Source organism: Aegilops tauschii, chromosome 5 (genome assembly GCF_002575655.3).
Source record: "Aegilops tauschii subsp. strangulata cultivar AL8/78 chromosome 5, Aet v6.0, whole genome shotgun sequence".
NCBI classification, from domain to species: Eukaryota; Viridiplantae; Streptophyta; class Magnoliopsida; order Poales; family Poaceae; genus Aegilops; species Aegilops tauschii.
In genome coordinates this window covers 11,030,021-11,044,645 of record NC_053039.3, presented here as the reverse complement: position 1 = coordinate 11,044,645, position 14,625 = coordinate 11,030,021, and the positions used below count along the sequence as shown (strand labels likewise).

Genomic DNA, 14,625 nt, shown 5'->3' with positions numbered 1-14,625 from the left:
ATTGCTTGCTCTGAACATTGCTACCTGATGATGTTTCAGCCAAGTCTGTGAAGCTTATATCTTTTGCACTTTTTCCATGCTTGTTTGAACCTGTTATATTGTGATCTAGCCGTAGCTCAGTGTTCATCTTTTGTCAAGCATCTCCTGTAGATTACTTTCATATTCTTTGTTGCTATGGTGGGGTGCTGTAGCATTGTTACTTGATGTATTCTAAGTGCTATCATGCTGTTAGTCGCAGAATTGTGTCATTCTTGTTTTGCTTGCCATTTGCAAACCGTGCATCCGTTTCCGGTGATATTTATATCGATTTGGACCGAAATCATCTCATATTTCCAGTGGCATACTTGGTTTGCCATGTTACGTCCTTGTTCATCCTTTCTTCCGGAGCACGCATATGCATCGCATATCACATCTCGCATGTCATGCATGTATTGCATCATGTTGCTTGTGCATTTCCCGTGATTGATTGTGGTTCCTTTGCTTGTGTTCTTGTTGTGGGTAGAGCCGGGAGACGAGTTCCTGAACAAGGAACCTATTGAGTATGCTTACGAGGATCAAGCTCTCGACAACTCTGAGAACCTTGCAGGCAAGATGACCATACCTTCGAAATCATTTCTATCTTTGCTTTGCTAGTTGTTCGTTCTATTGCTATGCTGCGCTACCTACCACTTGCTATATCATGCCTCCCATATTGCCATGTCAAGCCTCTAACCATCCTTTCCTAGCAAACCGTTGTTTGGCTAAGTTACCCCTTTTGCTCAGCCCTTCTTATAGCGTTGCTAGTTGCATCTGTAGTTGAAGTTGGTTTCATGTTGGAACATGGATATTATGGCATATCACCATATCTCTTATATAATTAATGCATCTATATATTTGGTAAAGGGTGGAAGGCTCGGCCTTATGCCTGGTGTTTTGTTCCACTCTTGCCGCCATAGTTTCCGTCATACCGGGATTATGTTCCTTGAGTTTGCGTTCCTTACGCGGTTGGGTGATTTATGGGACCCCCTTGACAGTTCGCCTTGAATAAAACTCCTCCAGCAAGGCCCAACCTGGGTTTCACCATTTGCCACCTAATCCTTTTTCCCTTGGGTTTTTGCGAGCCCGAGGGTCATCTTTATTTTAATCCCCGGGCCAGTGCTCCTCCGAGTGTTGGTCCAAACTAGAGCACCGTGCGGGGCCGTCCCTTGGCAACTTGGGTTACGTTGGTACCTGTACGCTTTGTTATCCGGTGTGCCCTGAGAACGAGATATGTGCAGCTCCTATCGGGATTTGTCGGCACAGTCGGGTGGTCTTGCTGGTCTTGTTTTACCATTGTCGAAATGTCTTGTAAACCGGGATTCCGAGACTGATCGGGTCTTCCCGGGAGAAGGTTTATCCTTCGTTGACCATGAGAGCTTATAATGGGCTAAGTTGGGCCACCCCTGCAGGGTATTATCTTTCGAAAGCCGTGCCCGCGGTTATGAGGCAGATGGGAATTTGTTAATGTCCGGTTGTAGAGAACTTGACACTTGACTTAATTTAAAATACATCAACCGCGTGTGTAGCCGTGATGGTCTCTTTTCGGCGGAGTCCGGGAAGTGAACACGGTTTGAGTTATGCATGAACGTAAGTAGTTTTCAGGATCACTTCTTGATCATTTCTAGCTTCGCGACCATTGCTTTGCTTCTCTTCTCGCTCGCATTTGCGTATGTTAGCCACCATATATGCTTAGTGCTTGCTGCAGCTCCACCTCATTACACCATCCTTTCCTATAAGCTTAATTAGTCTTGATCTCGCGGGTGTGAGATTGCTGAGTCCTCGTGACTCACAGATTCTACCAAAACAGTTGCAGGTGCCAACGATGCCAGTGCAGGTGACGCAACCGAGCTCAAGTGGGAGTTCGACGAGGAACGTGGTCGTTACTATGTTTCTTTTCCGGATGATCAGTAGTGGAGCCCAGTTGGGACGATCGGGGATCTAGCATTTGGGGTTACCTTATTTTCATTTGTATTTGACCGTAGTCGGTCTATGTGTGTATTTTTCGATGATGTATGAATTAATTTATGTATTGTGTGAAGTGGCGATTGTAAGCCAACTCTCGTTATCCCATTCTTGTTCATTACATGGGATTGTGTGAAGATGGCCCTTCTTGCGACAATACCTACCATGCGGTTATGCCTCTAAGTCGTGCCTCGACACGTGGGAGATATAGCCGCATCGTGGGCGTTACAGAATCATACTAGGACTAGGAGTCCTAGTAGGACTCCCCTCTTGGGCGCGCCCTAGGGGCCACCCGTCCCTCCCCTCCTCCCTCCTCTTTATACGTGGGGAGGGGGGCACCCTAGAACACACAAGTTGATCTTTTAGCCTCGTGCGGTACCCCCCCCCCCCCTCCATAGTTACACACCTCGATCACACTACTAGGGAAAAGCTTATAGGCAGACGCTTACTAGTAGCATGGGTTTATACCCCTCGCTACCGCTACTTACTAGTAGCGCCGGTTTACAACCCCCATTACTACTAAGTTGATTGTAGTAGCTCGGGTTTATAACCCTCGCTTCTACTAAGTGATTTCCATCGTTCCCCTCGAGACCAGCCGTAGTAGTAGCGCGGGTTATAAACCCACACTACTACTAAGTTCATAGCAGTAGCGCGAGTTATATACCCCATGCTACTACTAAGTGATCTTAACCGTGCACGCGGGACATGCCATAGTAGTACCGTTGGGTTAGCGTAGGGTACAAACCCAACGCTACTGGTAAGTGATCTGCTTGCCGTCGCCACCTCTGCCTCTCACCCCTCCTCCGCCTTTGTCTCTGTGTTTCTCCTCCACTCCCCACAATTCCCCAAACCAACCCCTTCCTCCTCCAGTCTGACCGACTCCCATCCATGGGAAAGCGGAAAGAGGGCCGGCTTCGAAGACGGCGGAAGCGACTCTTGGGTCGCGTCGTCTCCAATCTTCCACTCTGACCGACTCCCGGCCGATCTCCGCCGGAGCCTGCATGATGCCGCCGCCGATGGGGTTCGCCGGCCGGGCGAGCGCGATGGCACCGCTCCCCCTCCTCCTTCTGCTCCTGGTCGCCGGCGCGGCCGCCACCGACCAGATCTTCACCACCTCAGGTAATCAATCGCGCCAGGGCCTCATCCGATAGCATCCCCTCCCTCACCTCTCAGGTCTCGGCCGCCCTTGGAATTGGAAGCCCCTCTTCTTCTGGCGTATCCCTTGCGCACTTCCGGGCCAGATCCAGCTCTCCGCAGTTCAAAATCACTTTACTGTCTCACCGTATTCACTTCATGTGATGCAAAAATACTAACCGGTTGCCATATCTAGCTTGTGTTGGCTTGTTGGTTACTAAAATTAGATGGAGGACTGCACTGAATTGCTGATAATTTTTAGGTGTGCCGTTTGGGAAGAACTCATGGGAGCCGAGGTACCGCGTGGAGTTCCACCCCGTCGATTCGCCCTACCAACCGGTGAGTAGTTTACTCCTAATGATTCCTCATTCTGTTCTCTAGCTGAAGGAAAACGTGGGCTCTTTTTTGGGTTCAGAATTGTCCGGTTCAGTGAATGGGAATTTAAGCCACAATAAGATGATAACACCATGCCATGTATGGTTTTTGGTCCGGTTTCCCTTATTAACTGGACCAATACTCTTCTTCTTAATGCAACGCGGGAGCTCCCCACCCTCCGACGAGGTTCCGTTAAAAATATGATAACCAACAAATATCAACCATCAATCCATTTAGATAACCATGTTCTTTTTTGTAGTTCAGAATTGCCGAGGACGGTGAAATTATGATTTAAGACACCATATGATGATACAATTGAGGAATAGTAATAATATCCATGACATGTTAAATGTGGATAACTAGCTAATATCTCTAATAAGAGAGTAAACTATAAGCAATGCAAATTCACCAGGTTTCTGTTGGAAATCGTAGCATAATTTTAAAATTTTCCTACGCTCACCAAGATGCATCTATGGAGTATACTAGCAACGAGGGCAAAGGAGTGCATCTACATACCCTTGTAGATCGCGAGCGGAAGCGTTCCAATGAACGTGGATGACGGAGTCGTACTCGCCGTGATCCAAATCACCGATGACCGAGTGCCGAACGGACGGCACCTCCGCGTTCAACACACGTACGGTGCAGCGACATCTCCTCCTTCTTGATCCAGCAAGGGGGAAGGAGAGGTTGATGGAGATCCAGCAGCACGACGGGGTGGTGGTGGATGTAGCGGGATGCCGGCAGGGCTTCACCGAGCTTCTACGAGAGAGAGAGAGGTGTAGCAGGGGAGGAGGGAGGCGCCCAAGGCTGTGTTTTTTGCTGCCCTCCCTCCCCCCCTTTATATAGGACCCCTAGGAGGGGGGCGCCGGCCAGGGATCCCATCTGGATGGGGGGCGGCTGCCAGGGGGGTGCCTTGCCCCCCAAGGCAAGTGGGGCGCCCCCCACCCCTAGGGTTTCCAACCCTAGGCGCAAGGGGGAGGCCCATGGGGGGGCGCCCAGCCCACTAGGGGCTGGTTCCCTTCCCACTTCAGCCCACGGGGCCCTCCGGGATAGGTGGCCCCACCCGGTGGACCCCCGGGACCCTTCCGGTGGTCCCGGTACAATACCGGTAACACCTGAAACTTTCCCGGTGGCCGAAACTTGACTTCCTATATATAATTCTTCACCTCCGGACCATTCCGGAACCTCTCGTGACGTACGGGATCTCATCCGGGACTCCAAACAACTTTCGGGTTTCCGCATACACATATCTCTACAACCCTAGCGTCACCGAACCTTAAGTGTGTAGACCCTACGGGTTCGGGAGACATGCAGACATGACCGAGACGCCTCTCCGGTCAATAACCAACAGCGGGATCTGGATACCCATGTTGGCTCCCACATGTTCCACGATGATCTCATCGGATGAGCCACGATGTTGAGGATTCAATCAATCCCGTATACAATTCCCTTTGTCAATCGGTATGTTACTTGCCCGAGATTCGATCGTCGGTATCCCAATACCTTGTTCAATCTCGTTGCCGGCAAGTCTCTTTACTCGTACCGCAATGCATGATCCCGTGACTAACGCCTTAGTCACATTGAGCTCATTATGATGATGCATTACCGAGTGGGCCCAGAGATACCTCTCTGCCACATGGAGTGACAAATCCCAGTCTCGATCCGTGCCAACCCAACAGACACTTTCGGAGATACCCGTAGTGCACCTTTATAGTCACCCAGTTATGTTGTGACGTTTGGCACACCCAAAGCACTCCTACGGTATCCGGGAGTTGCACGATCTCATGGTCTAAGGAAAAGATACTTGACATTGGAAAAGCTCTAGCAAACGAAACTACACGATCTTTTATGCTATGCTTAGGATTGGGTCTTGTCCATCACATCATTCTCCTAATGATGTGATCCCGTTATCAATGACATCCAATGTCCATAGTCAGGAAACCATGACTATCTGTTGATCAACGAGCTAGTCAACTAGAGTCTTACAAGGGACACATTGTGGTCTATGTATTCACACATGTATTACGATTTCCGGACAATACAATTATAGCATGAACAATAGACAATTACCATGAACAAAGAAATATAATAATAACCATTTATTATTGCCTCTAGGGCATATTTCCAACAGTCTCCCACTTGCACTAGAGTCAATAATCTAGTTACATTGTGATGAATCGAACACCCATTGCGTCCTGGTGTTGATCATGTTTTGCTCTAGGGAGAGGTTTAGTCAACGGATCTGCTACATTCAGGTCCGTATGTACTTTAAAAATATCTATGTCTCCATTTTGAACACTTTCACGAATGGAGTTGAAGCGACGCTTGATATGCCTGGTCTTCCTGTGAAACCTGGGCTCCTTCGCAAGGGCAATAGCTCCAGTGCTGTCACAGAAGAGAGTCATCGGGCCCGACCCATTGGGAATCACCCCTAGGTCGGTAATGAACTCCTTCATCCAGACTGCTTCCTGTGCTGCCTCCGAGGCAGCCATGTATTCCGCTTCACATGTAGATCCCGCCACGACGCTTTGCTTGCAACTGCACCGGCTTACTGCTCCTCCATTCAAAATATACACGTGTCCGGTTTGTGACTTCGAGTCATCCAGATCTGTGTCGAAGCTAGCGTCGATGTAACCCTTTACGACGAGCTCTTCGTCACCTCCATAAACGAGAAACATATCCTTAGTCCTCTTCAGGTACTTCAGGATATTCTTGACCGCTGTCCAGTGTTCAAGGCCGGGATTACTTTGGTACCTTCCTACCAAACTTACGGCAAGGTTTACATCAGGTCTGGTACACAGCATGGCATACATAATAGACCCTATGGCCGAGGCATAGGGGATGACACTCATCTTTTCTCTATCTTTTGCCGTGGTCGGGCATTGAGCCGTGCTCAATTGCACACCTTGCAATACAGGCAAGAACCCCTTCTTGGACTGATCCATATTGAACTTCTTCAATATCTTGTCAAGGTATGTACTCTGTGAAAGACCAATGAGGCGTCTCGATGTATCTCTATAGATCTTGATGCCTAATATATAAGCAGCTTCTCCAAGGTCCTTCATTGAAAAACACTTATTCAAATAGGCCAAGAATTCTATATCATTTCCCATCAACAATATGTCATCCACATATAATATGAGAAATGCTACAGAGCTCCCTCTCACTTTCTTGTAAACACAGGCTTCTCCATAAGTCTGTGTAAACCCAAACGCTTTGATCATCTCATCAAAGCGAATGTTCCAACTCCGAGATGCTTGCACCAGCCATAGATTGAGCGCTGGAGCTTGCATACTTTGTTAGCATCCTTAGGATCGACAAAACCTTCCGGCTGCATCATATACAACTCTTCCTTAAGGAAGTCGTTAAGGAATGCCGTTTTGACATCCATCTGCCATATCTCATAATCATAGTATGCGGCAATTGCTAACATGATTCGGACGGACTTCAGCTTCGCTACGGGTGAGAAAGTCTCATCGTAGTCAACCCCTTGAACTTGTCGATAACCCTTAGCAACAAGTCGAGCTTTGTATATGGTCACATTACCATCCGCATCCGTCTTCTTCTTAAAGATCCATTTATTTTCTATGGCTCGCCGATCATCGGGCAAGTCAGTCAAAGTCCATACTTCGTTTTCATACATGGATCCTATCTCGGATTTCATGGCTTCTAGCCATTTGTCGGAATCCGGGCCCGCCATCGCTTCTTCATAGTTCGAACGTTCACCGTTGTCTAACAACATGATTTCCAGGACAGGGTTACCGTACCACTCTGGTGCGGAACATGTCCTTGTGGACCTACGAAGTTCAGTAGTAACTTGATCCGAAGCTTCATGATCATCATCATTAACTTCCTCCCCAGTCAGTGTAGGCACCACAGGAACATCTTCCCGGGATGCGCTACTTTCCGGTACGGAAGGGGTGACTATCACCTCATCAAGTTCCACTTTCCTCCCACTCAATTCTTTCAAGAGAAACTCCTTCTCCAGAAAGGACCCGTTCTTGGCAACGAAGATCTTGCCTTCGGATCTGAGGTAGAAGGTATACCCAATCGTTTCCTTAGGGTATCCTATGAAGACGCATTTCTCCGACTTGGGTTCGAGCTTTTTAGGTTGAAGTTTCTTGACATAAGCATCGCATCCCCAAACTTTTAGAAACGACAGCTTAGGTTTCTTCCCAAACCATAATTCATACGGTGTCGTCTCAACGGATTTTGACGGAGCCCTATTTAAAGTGAATGCGGCAGTCTCTAAAGCATAGCCCCAAAATGAGAGCGGTAAATCGGTAAGAGACATCATAGATCGCACCATATCCAATAGAGTGCGATTATGACGTTCGGACACACCATTTCGCTGAGGTGTTCCAGGCGGCGTGAGTTGTGAAACGATTCCACATTTCCTTAAGTGTGCACCAAATTCGTGACTCAAATATTCTCCTCCACGATCTGATCGTAAGAACTTTATTTTTCTGTCACATTGATTCTCAACCTCACTCTGAAATTCCTTGAACTTTTCAAAGGTTTCAGACTTGTGTTTCATTAGGTAGACATACCCATATCTACTTAAGTCATCAGTGAGAGTGAGAACATAACGATATCCTCCGCGAGCCTCAACACTCATTGGACCTCACACATTGGTATGTATGATTTCCAATAAGTTGGTTGCTCGCTCCATTGTTCTGGAGAACGGAGTCTTGGTCATCTTACCCATGAGGCATGGTTCGCACGTGTCAAATGATTCGTAACCAAGAGACTCCAAAAGTCCATCTGCATGGAGCTTCTTCATGCGCTTGACACCAATGTGACCAAGGCGGCAGTGCCACAGATATGTGGGACTATCGTTATCAACTTTACATGTTTTGGTATTCACACTATGAACATTTGTAACATCACGTTCGAGATTCATCAAGAATAAACCATTGACCAGCGGGGCATGACCATAAAACATATCTCTCAAATAAATAGAACAACCATTATTCTCGTATTTAAATGAGTAGCCATCTCGAATTAAACGAGATCCAGATACAATGTTCATGCTCAAAGCTGGCACTAAATAACAATTATTGAGGTTTAAAACTAATCCCGTGGGTAGATGCAGAGGTAGCATGCCGACGGCGATCACATCGACCTTGGAACCATTCCCGACGCGCATCGTCACCTCGTCCTTCGCCGGTCTCCGTTTATTCCGTAGTTCCTGTTTTGAGTTACAAATATGCGCAACCGCACCGGTATGAAATACCCAGGAGCTACTACGAGTACTGGTAAGGTACACATCAATTACATGTATATCACATATACCTTTGGTGTTGCCGGCCTTCTTTTCCGCTAAGTATTTGGGGCAGTTCCGCTTCCAGTGACCACTTCCCTTGCAATAAAAGCACTCAGTTTTAGGCTTGCGTCCATTCTTTGACTTCTTCCCAGTAACTGGTTTACCGGGCACGGCAACTCCCTTGCCGTGCTTCTTGAAGTTCTTCTTACCCTTGCCCTTCTTGAACTTAGTGGCTTTATTCACCATCAACACTTGATGTTCTTTTCTGATTTCCACCTCCGCTGATTTCAGCATCGAATATACCTCAGGAATGGTCTTTTCCATCCCCTGCATATTGTAGTTCATCACAAAGCTCTTGAAGCTTGGTGGAAGCGACTGAAGGATTCTGTCAATGACCGCGTCATCCGGGAGATTAACTCCCAGCTGAGTCAAGCGGTTGTGCAACCCAGACATTCTGAGTATGTGCTCACTTACAGAACTATTTTCCTCCATTTTACAGCTGAAGAACTTGTCGGAGACTTCATATCTCTCGACCCGGGCATGAGCTTGGAAAACCAATTTCAGCTCCTCGAACATCTCATATGCTCCATGTTTCTCAAAACGCTTTTGGAGACCTGGTTCTAAGCTGTAAAGCATGCCGCACTGAACGAGGGAGTAATCATCAGCACGCTGCTGCCAAGCGTTCATAACGTCTTGTTTTTGTGGGATTGGTGCTTCACCTAGCGGTGCTTCTAGGACATAATCTTTCTTGGCTACTATGAGGATGATCCTCAGGTTCCGGACCCAGTCCGTATAGTTGCTGCCATCATCTTTCAGCTTGGTTTTCTCTAGGAACGCGTTGAAATTGAGGACAACGTTGGCCATTTGATCTACAAGACATAGTGTAAAGATTTTAGACTAAGTTCATGATAATTAAGTTCATATGATCAAATTATTTAATGAACTCCCACTCAGATAGACATCCCTCTAGTCATCTAAGTGATACATGATCCGAATTTAACTAGGCCATGTCTGATCATCACGTGAGACGGACTAGTCAAGATCGGTGAACATCTCCATGTTGATCGTATCTTCTATACGACTCATGCTCGACCTTTCGGTCCTCCGTGTTCCGAGGCCATGTCTGTACATGCTAGGCTCGTCAAGTCAACCTAAGTGTATTGCGTGTGTTCCGAGGCCATGTCTGTACATGCTAGGCTCGTCAACACCCGTTGTATTCGAACATTAGAATCTATCACACCCGATCATCACGTGGTGCTTCGAAACAACGAACCTTCGCAACGGTGCACAGTTAGGGGGAACACTTTTCTTGAAATTATCATAAGGGATCATCTTACTTACTACCGTCGTTCTAAGCAAATAAGATGCAAAAACATGATAAACATCACATGCAATCAAATAGTGACATGATATGGCCAATATCATTATGCTCCTTTGATCTCCATCTTCGGGGCACCATGATCATCTTCGTCACCGGCATGACACCATGATCTCCATCATTGTGTCTTCATGAAGTCGTCACGCCAATGATTACTTCTACTTCCATGCCTAACGCGTTTAGCAACAAAGTAAAGTAATTTACATGGCGTTATTCAATGACACGCAGGTCATACAAAATAATAAAGACAACTCCTATGGCTCCTGCCGGTTGTCATACTCATCGACATGCAAGTCGTGATTCCTATTACAAGAATATGATCAATCTCATACATCACATATATCATTCATCACATCTTCTGGCCATATCACATCACATAGCACTTGCAGCAAAAACAAGTTAGACGTCCTCTAATTGTTGTTGCAAGTTTTTACGTGGTTTGTAGGTTTCTAGCAAGAACGTTTTCTTACCTACGTATGACCACAACGTGATTTGCCAATTTCTATTTACCCTTCAAAAGGACCCTTTTCATCGAATCCGTTTCGACTAAAGTAGGAGAGACAGACACCCGCTAGCCACCTTATGCAACTAGTGCATGTCAGTCGGTGGAACCTGTCTCACGTAAGCGTACGTGTAAGGTCGGTCCGGGCCGCTTCATCCTACAATGCCGCCGAAACAAGAAACGACTAGTAGCGGCAAGAGGAATTGGAAACATCAACGCCCACAACTTCTTTGTGTTCTACTCGTGCATAGTAACTACGCATAGGCCTGGCTCATGATGCCACTGTTGGGAATCGTAGCATAATTTTAAAATTTTCCTACGCTCACCAAGATGCATCTATGGAGTATACTAGTAACGAGGGGAAAGGAGTGCATCTACATACCCTTGTAGATCGCGAGCGGAAGCGTTCCAATGAACGTGGATGACGGAGTCGTACTCGCCGTGATCCAAATCACCGATGACCGAGTGCCGAACGGACGGCACCTCCGCGTTCAACACACGTACGGTGCAGCGACGTCTCCTCCTTCTTGATCCAGCAAGGGGGAAGGAGAGGTTGATGGAGATCCAGCAGCACGACGGCGTGGTGGTGGATGTAGCGGGATGCCGGCAGGGCTTCGCCGAGCTTCTACGAGAGAGAGAGGTGTAGCAGGGGAGGAGGGAGGCGCCCAAGGCTGTGTTGTTTGCTGCCCTCCCTCCCCCCCCTTTATATAGGCCCCCTGGGAGGGGGGGCGCCGGCCAGGGATCCCATCTGGATGGGGGGCGGCGGCCAGGGGGGTGCCTTGCCCCCCAAGGCAAGTGGGGCGCCCCCCACCCCTAGGGTTTCCAACCCTAGGCGCAAGGGGGAGGCCCATGGGGGGGCGCCCAGGCCACTAGGGGCTGGTTCCCTTCCCACTTCAGCCCACGGGGCCCTCCGGGATAGGTTGCCCCACCGGTGGACCCCCGGGACCCTTCCGGTGGTCCCGGTACAATACCGGTAACCCCTGAACCTTTCCCGGTGGCCGAAACTTGACTTCCTATATATAATTCTTCACCTCCGGACCATTCCGGAACCTCTCGTGACGTCCAGGATCTCATCCGGGACTCCGAACAACTTTCGGGTTTCCGCATACACATATCTCTACAACCCTAGCGTCACCTAACCTTAAGTGTATAGACCCTACGGGTTCGGGAGACATGCAGACATGACCGAGACGCCTCTCCGGTCAATAACCAACAGCGGGATCTGGATACCCATGTTGGCTCCCACATGTTCCACGATGATCTCATCGGATGAACCACGATGTCGAGGATTCAATCAATCCCGTATACAATTCCCTTTGTCAATCGGTATGTTACTTGCCCGAGATTCGATCGTCGGTATCCCAATACCTTGTTCAATCTCGTTGCCGTCAAGTCTCTTTACTCGTACCGCAATGCATGATCCTGTGACTAACGGCTTAGTCACATTGAGCTCATTATGATGATGCATTACCGAGTGGGCCCAGAGATACCTCTCCGTCACACGGAGTGACAAATCCCAGTCTCGATCTGTGCCAACCCAACAGACACTTTCGGAGATACCCGTAGTGCGCCTTTATAGTCACCCAGTTACGTTGTGACGTTTGGCACACCCAAAGCACTCCTACGGTATCCGGGAGTTGCACGATCTCATGGTCTAAGGAAAAGATACTTGACATTGGAAAAGCTCTAGCAAACGAAACTACACGATCTTTTCTGCTATGCTTAGGATTGGGTCTTGTCCATCACATCATTCTCCTAATGATGTGATCCCGTTATCAATGACATCCAATGTCCATAGTCAGGGAAACCATGACTATCTGTTGATCAATGAGCTAGTCAACTAGAGGCTTACTAGGGACACATTGTGGTCTATGTATTCACACATGTATTACAATTTCCGGACAATACAATTATAGCATGAACAATAGACAATTACCATGAACAAAGAAATATAATAATAACCATTTATTATTGCCTCTAGGGCATATTTCCAATAGTTTCTACCAAGTCATGTATCTCCAAATGCCATTATCATTAGAAATCCTGAATCTGACTCTCTTACCTAAAGTCCTTGCTGCAGAGGTTGCTGTTTGACAAACCTACTTCCTCTAACTAATTGTAACTACTAACGAAAGATACTTGTTGTTCAGCAGGAGAACGGCCAGGAGTCTGAACAAATGACTAACCACGAGGGGAGATAGTACACCTGCTACCTACCAGCGGAAGAAACCAAGACCATGAAGTCGATTGTCCCACAGAATGCAACTAATGTTATTATAGAAAGCGAACGGAAAGTTAAGCCAGAGGAACCAGATGAACTGCTCGAGGTTCTCAAAGACAAGTGCTTTTACAGGGTGAGCATACAACTCTTTCTTTGTGCAGGATGAGCATCTGAGATATATGTTTGGTCTTGTACATGTGTGCCTGAAAAATGATCTGATTGTTACTGTTGTTGTTGACACAACATGAAGGTTGGTGGTCTATGAATTCTGCTATAATGGGAAAATCCGACAGATTCATGTAGAGAATGAGAACGTAAGCCGTTTTCTTTTTGAGGGTCACAGTAAATAGATTGTGCTTATGTTGATATTTCTACCCTCCACAAAAACTAATTCTGAACTGTTTCGGTACACATATTGCTAGCTTTAAGAGGAGAGACCGGAACTGAACTAATTTACATTGTGAAAGAAGCAAACAATTTTTTCGCTCAAATAGTGTAATACGACTCCAATTACATATCTTCATGCTTTCACACTGTCATGTATGCACGTCGTAGTTGGTACAACTTTACTGTTGCTTCAGTTACATATCTGCATGCTTTGCACGCCATAGTTGCTAGCACTTTTGAGTTGCCTTATTGAGTGTATATCTTTTGTTGAAGGTTATCCAAGAGTATGTTCTAGGTGAATATGACCCTGATGCAACCGATGCTTACCATGACAATAACACCTCCGAGTCTACTAATGAGGATCACGTGAAAGATACTTCTAAGAGGTATGATTCTAAATTTGGAAAGAAGGATACAAACAATAAATTACATCTGGAAGCAGAACTCTGATGAATATTTGTTGTTTCTGTGCCAGTTGCAGAAAGCACCTGGGATATACTAAGCAAAGTGGTGCCTTAACACTTCTTGCGATATAATGAGATGTTGAAGCGGCAGACTGAATCCATGACACCGAAGTGCAATTGCGGTAGATTATCTCTATATTTCCTTTTCATTTTTCTTATTATTGGAGTGAGGACAGGTAGAATGAGGAACTGTGTGATAGTAGATACAACAACTATGTTTGCAATTGTTAATGACATACATACTTGCATGTTCTTTGAAGTGTTCAATCGTCAGTACCAATGCATATGGGGTTTTGGCTCATTTATTGGCTTCTGTCGGTGGAAACCGACACCTATGGAATCACTGGGATCCTTTCTACGGTCGGCGGGTGCGAGGTTGTGCAAAGAGCGGGTCTGACAGGAAGCACACAGACTGTTTACCCAGGTTCGGGTCGCGAAGACGCGTAATACCCTAGTCCTGCTTTGGTGGATGTATTTGAGCGTTCATGTGTTCTTGAGCTATCTACGGGGTGTAACTTGCCCAAAAGATCCGAATCCTTCTCCTGCTCGCCTCGGGCATCCTTTTATAGGCAAAAGGGGTTGCCACAGTGGCACACGAGAGGTGAAAAGGTGTACAATGGATGACTCTATCCTCTGGCACCGTCGAACAAACGCATTTAATGCTACCGACGTGCCTCCCTTGCTTTACTTGGGACGGCAAGGAAGCTCGTCCCAGCTGTCGCCGCCTCGCCTGGCTGCGATGCGCGTCCGAACTGACGAGGCGTTGTAGCGCCATGTTGGCTGGCTGCTGGGCTGGCGCGGTGGTGGAGTCTGTACGAAGATCTACATGCCACCACGCAGGTGCTAGCTGAGTCGGTGTAGAGGCCGCACGCTGCCACGCAGGTGCTTGCTCAGCTGGTTCAGCTAGCAGTTGCATGG

The 14,625-nt window shown here is 47.3% G+C and overlaps 1 pseudogene; it reads left to right on the top strand.

Annotated features, from left to right (window-relative positions):
- Positions 1–2,996: 2,996 nt before the first annotated feature.
- LOC109733209 (protein OS-9 homolog) lies at positions 2,997–13,693 on the top strand (annotated as a pseudogene).
- Positions 13,694–14,625: the final 932 nt, after the last annotated feature.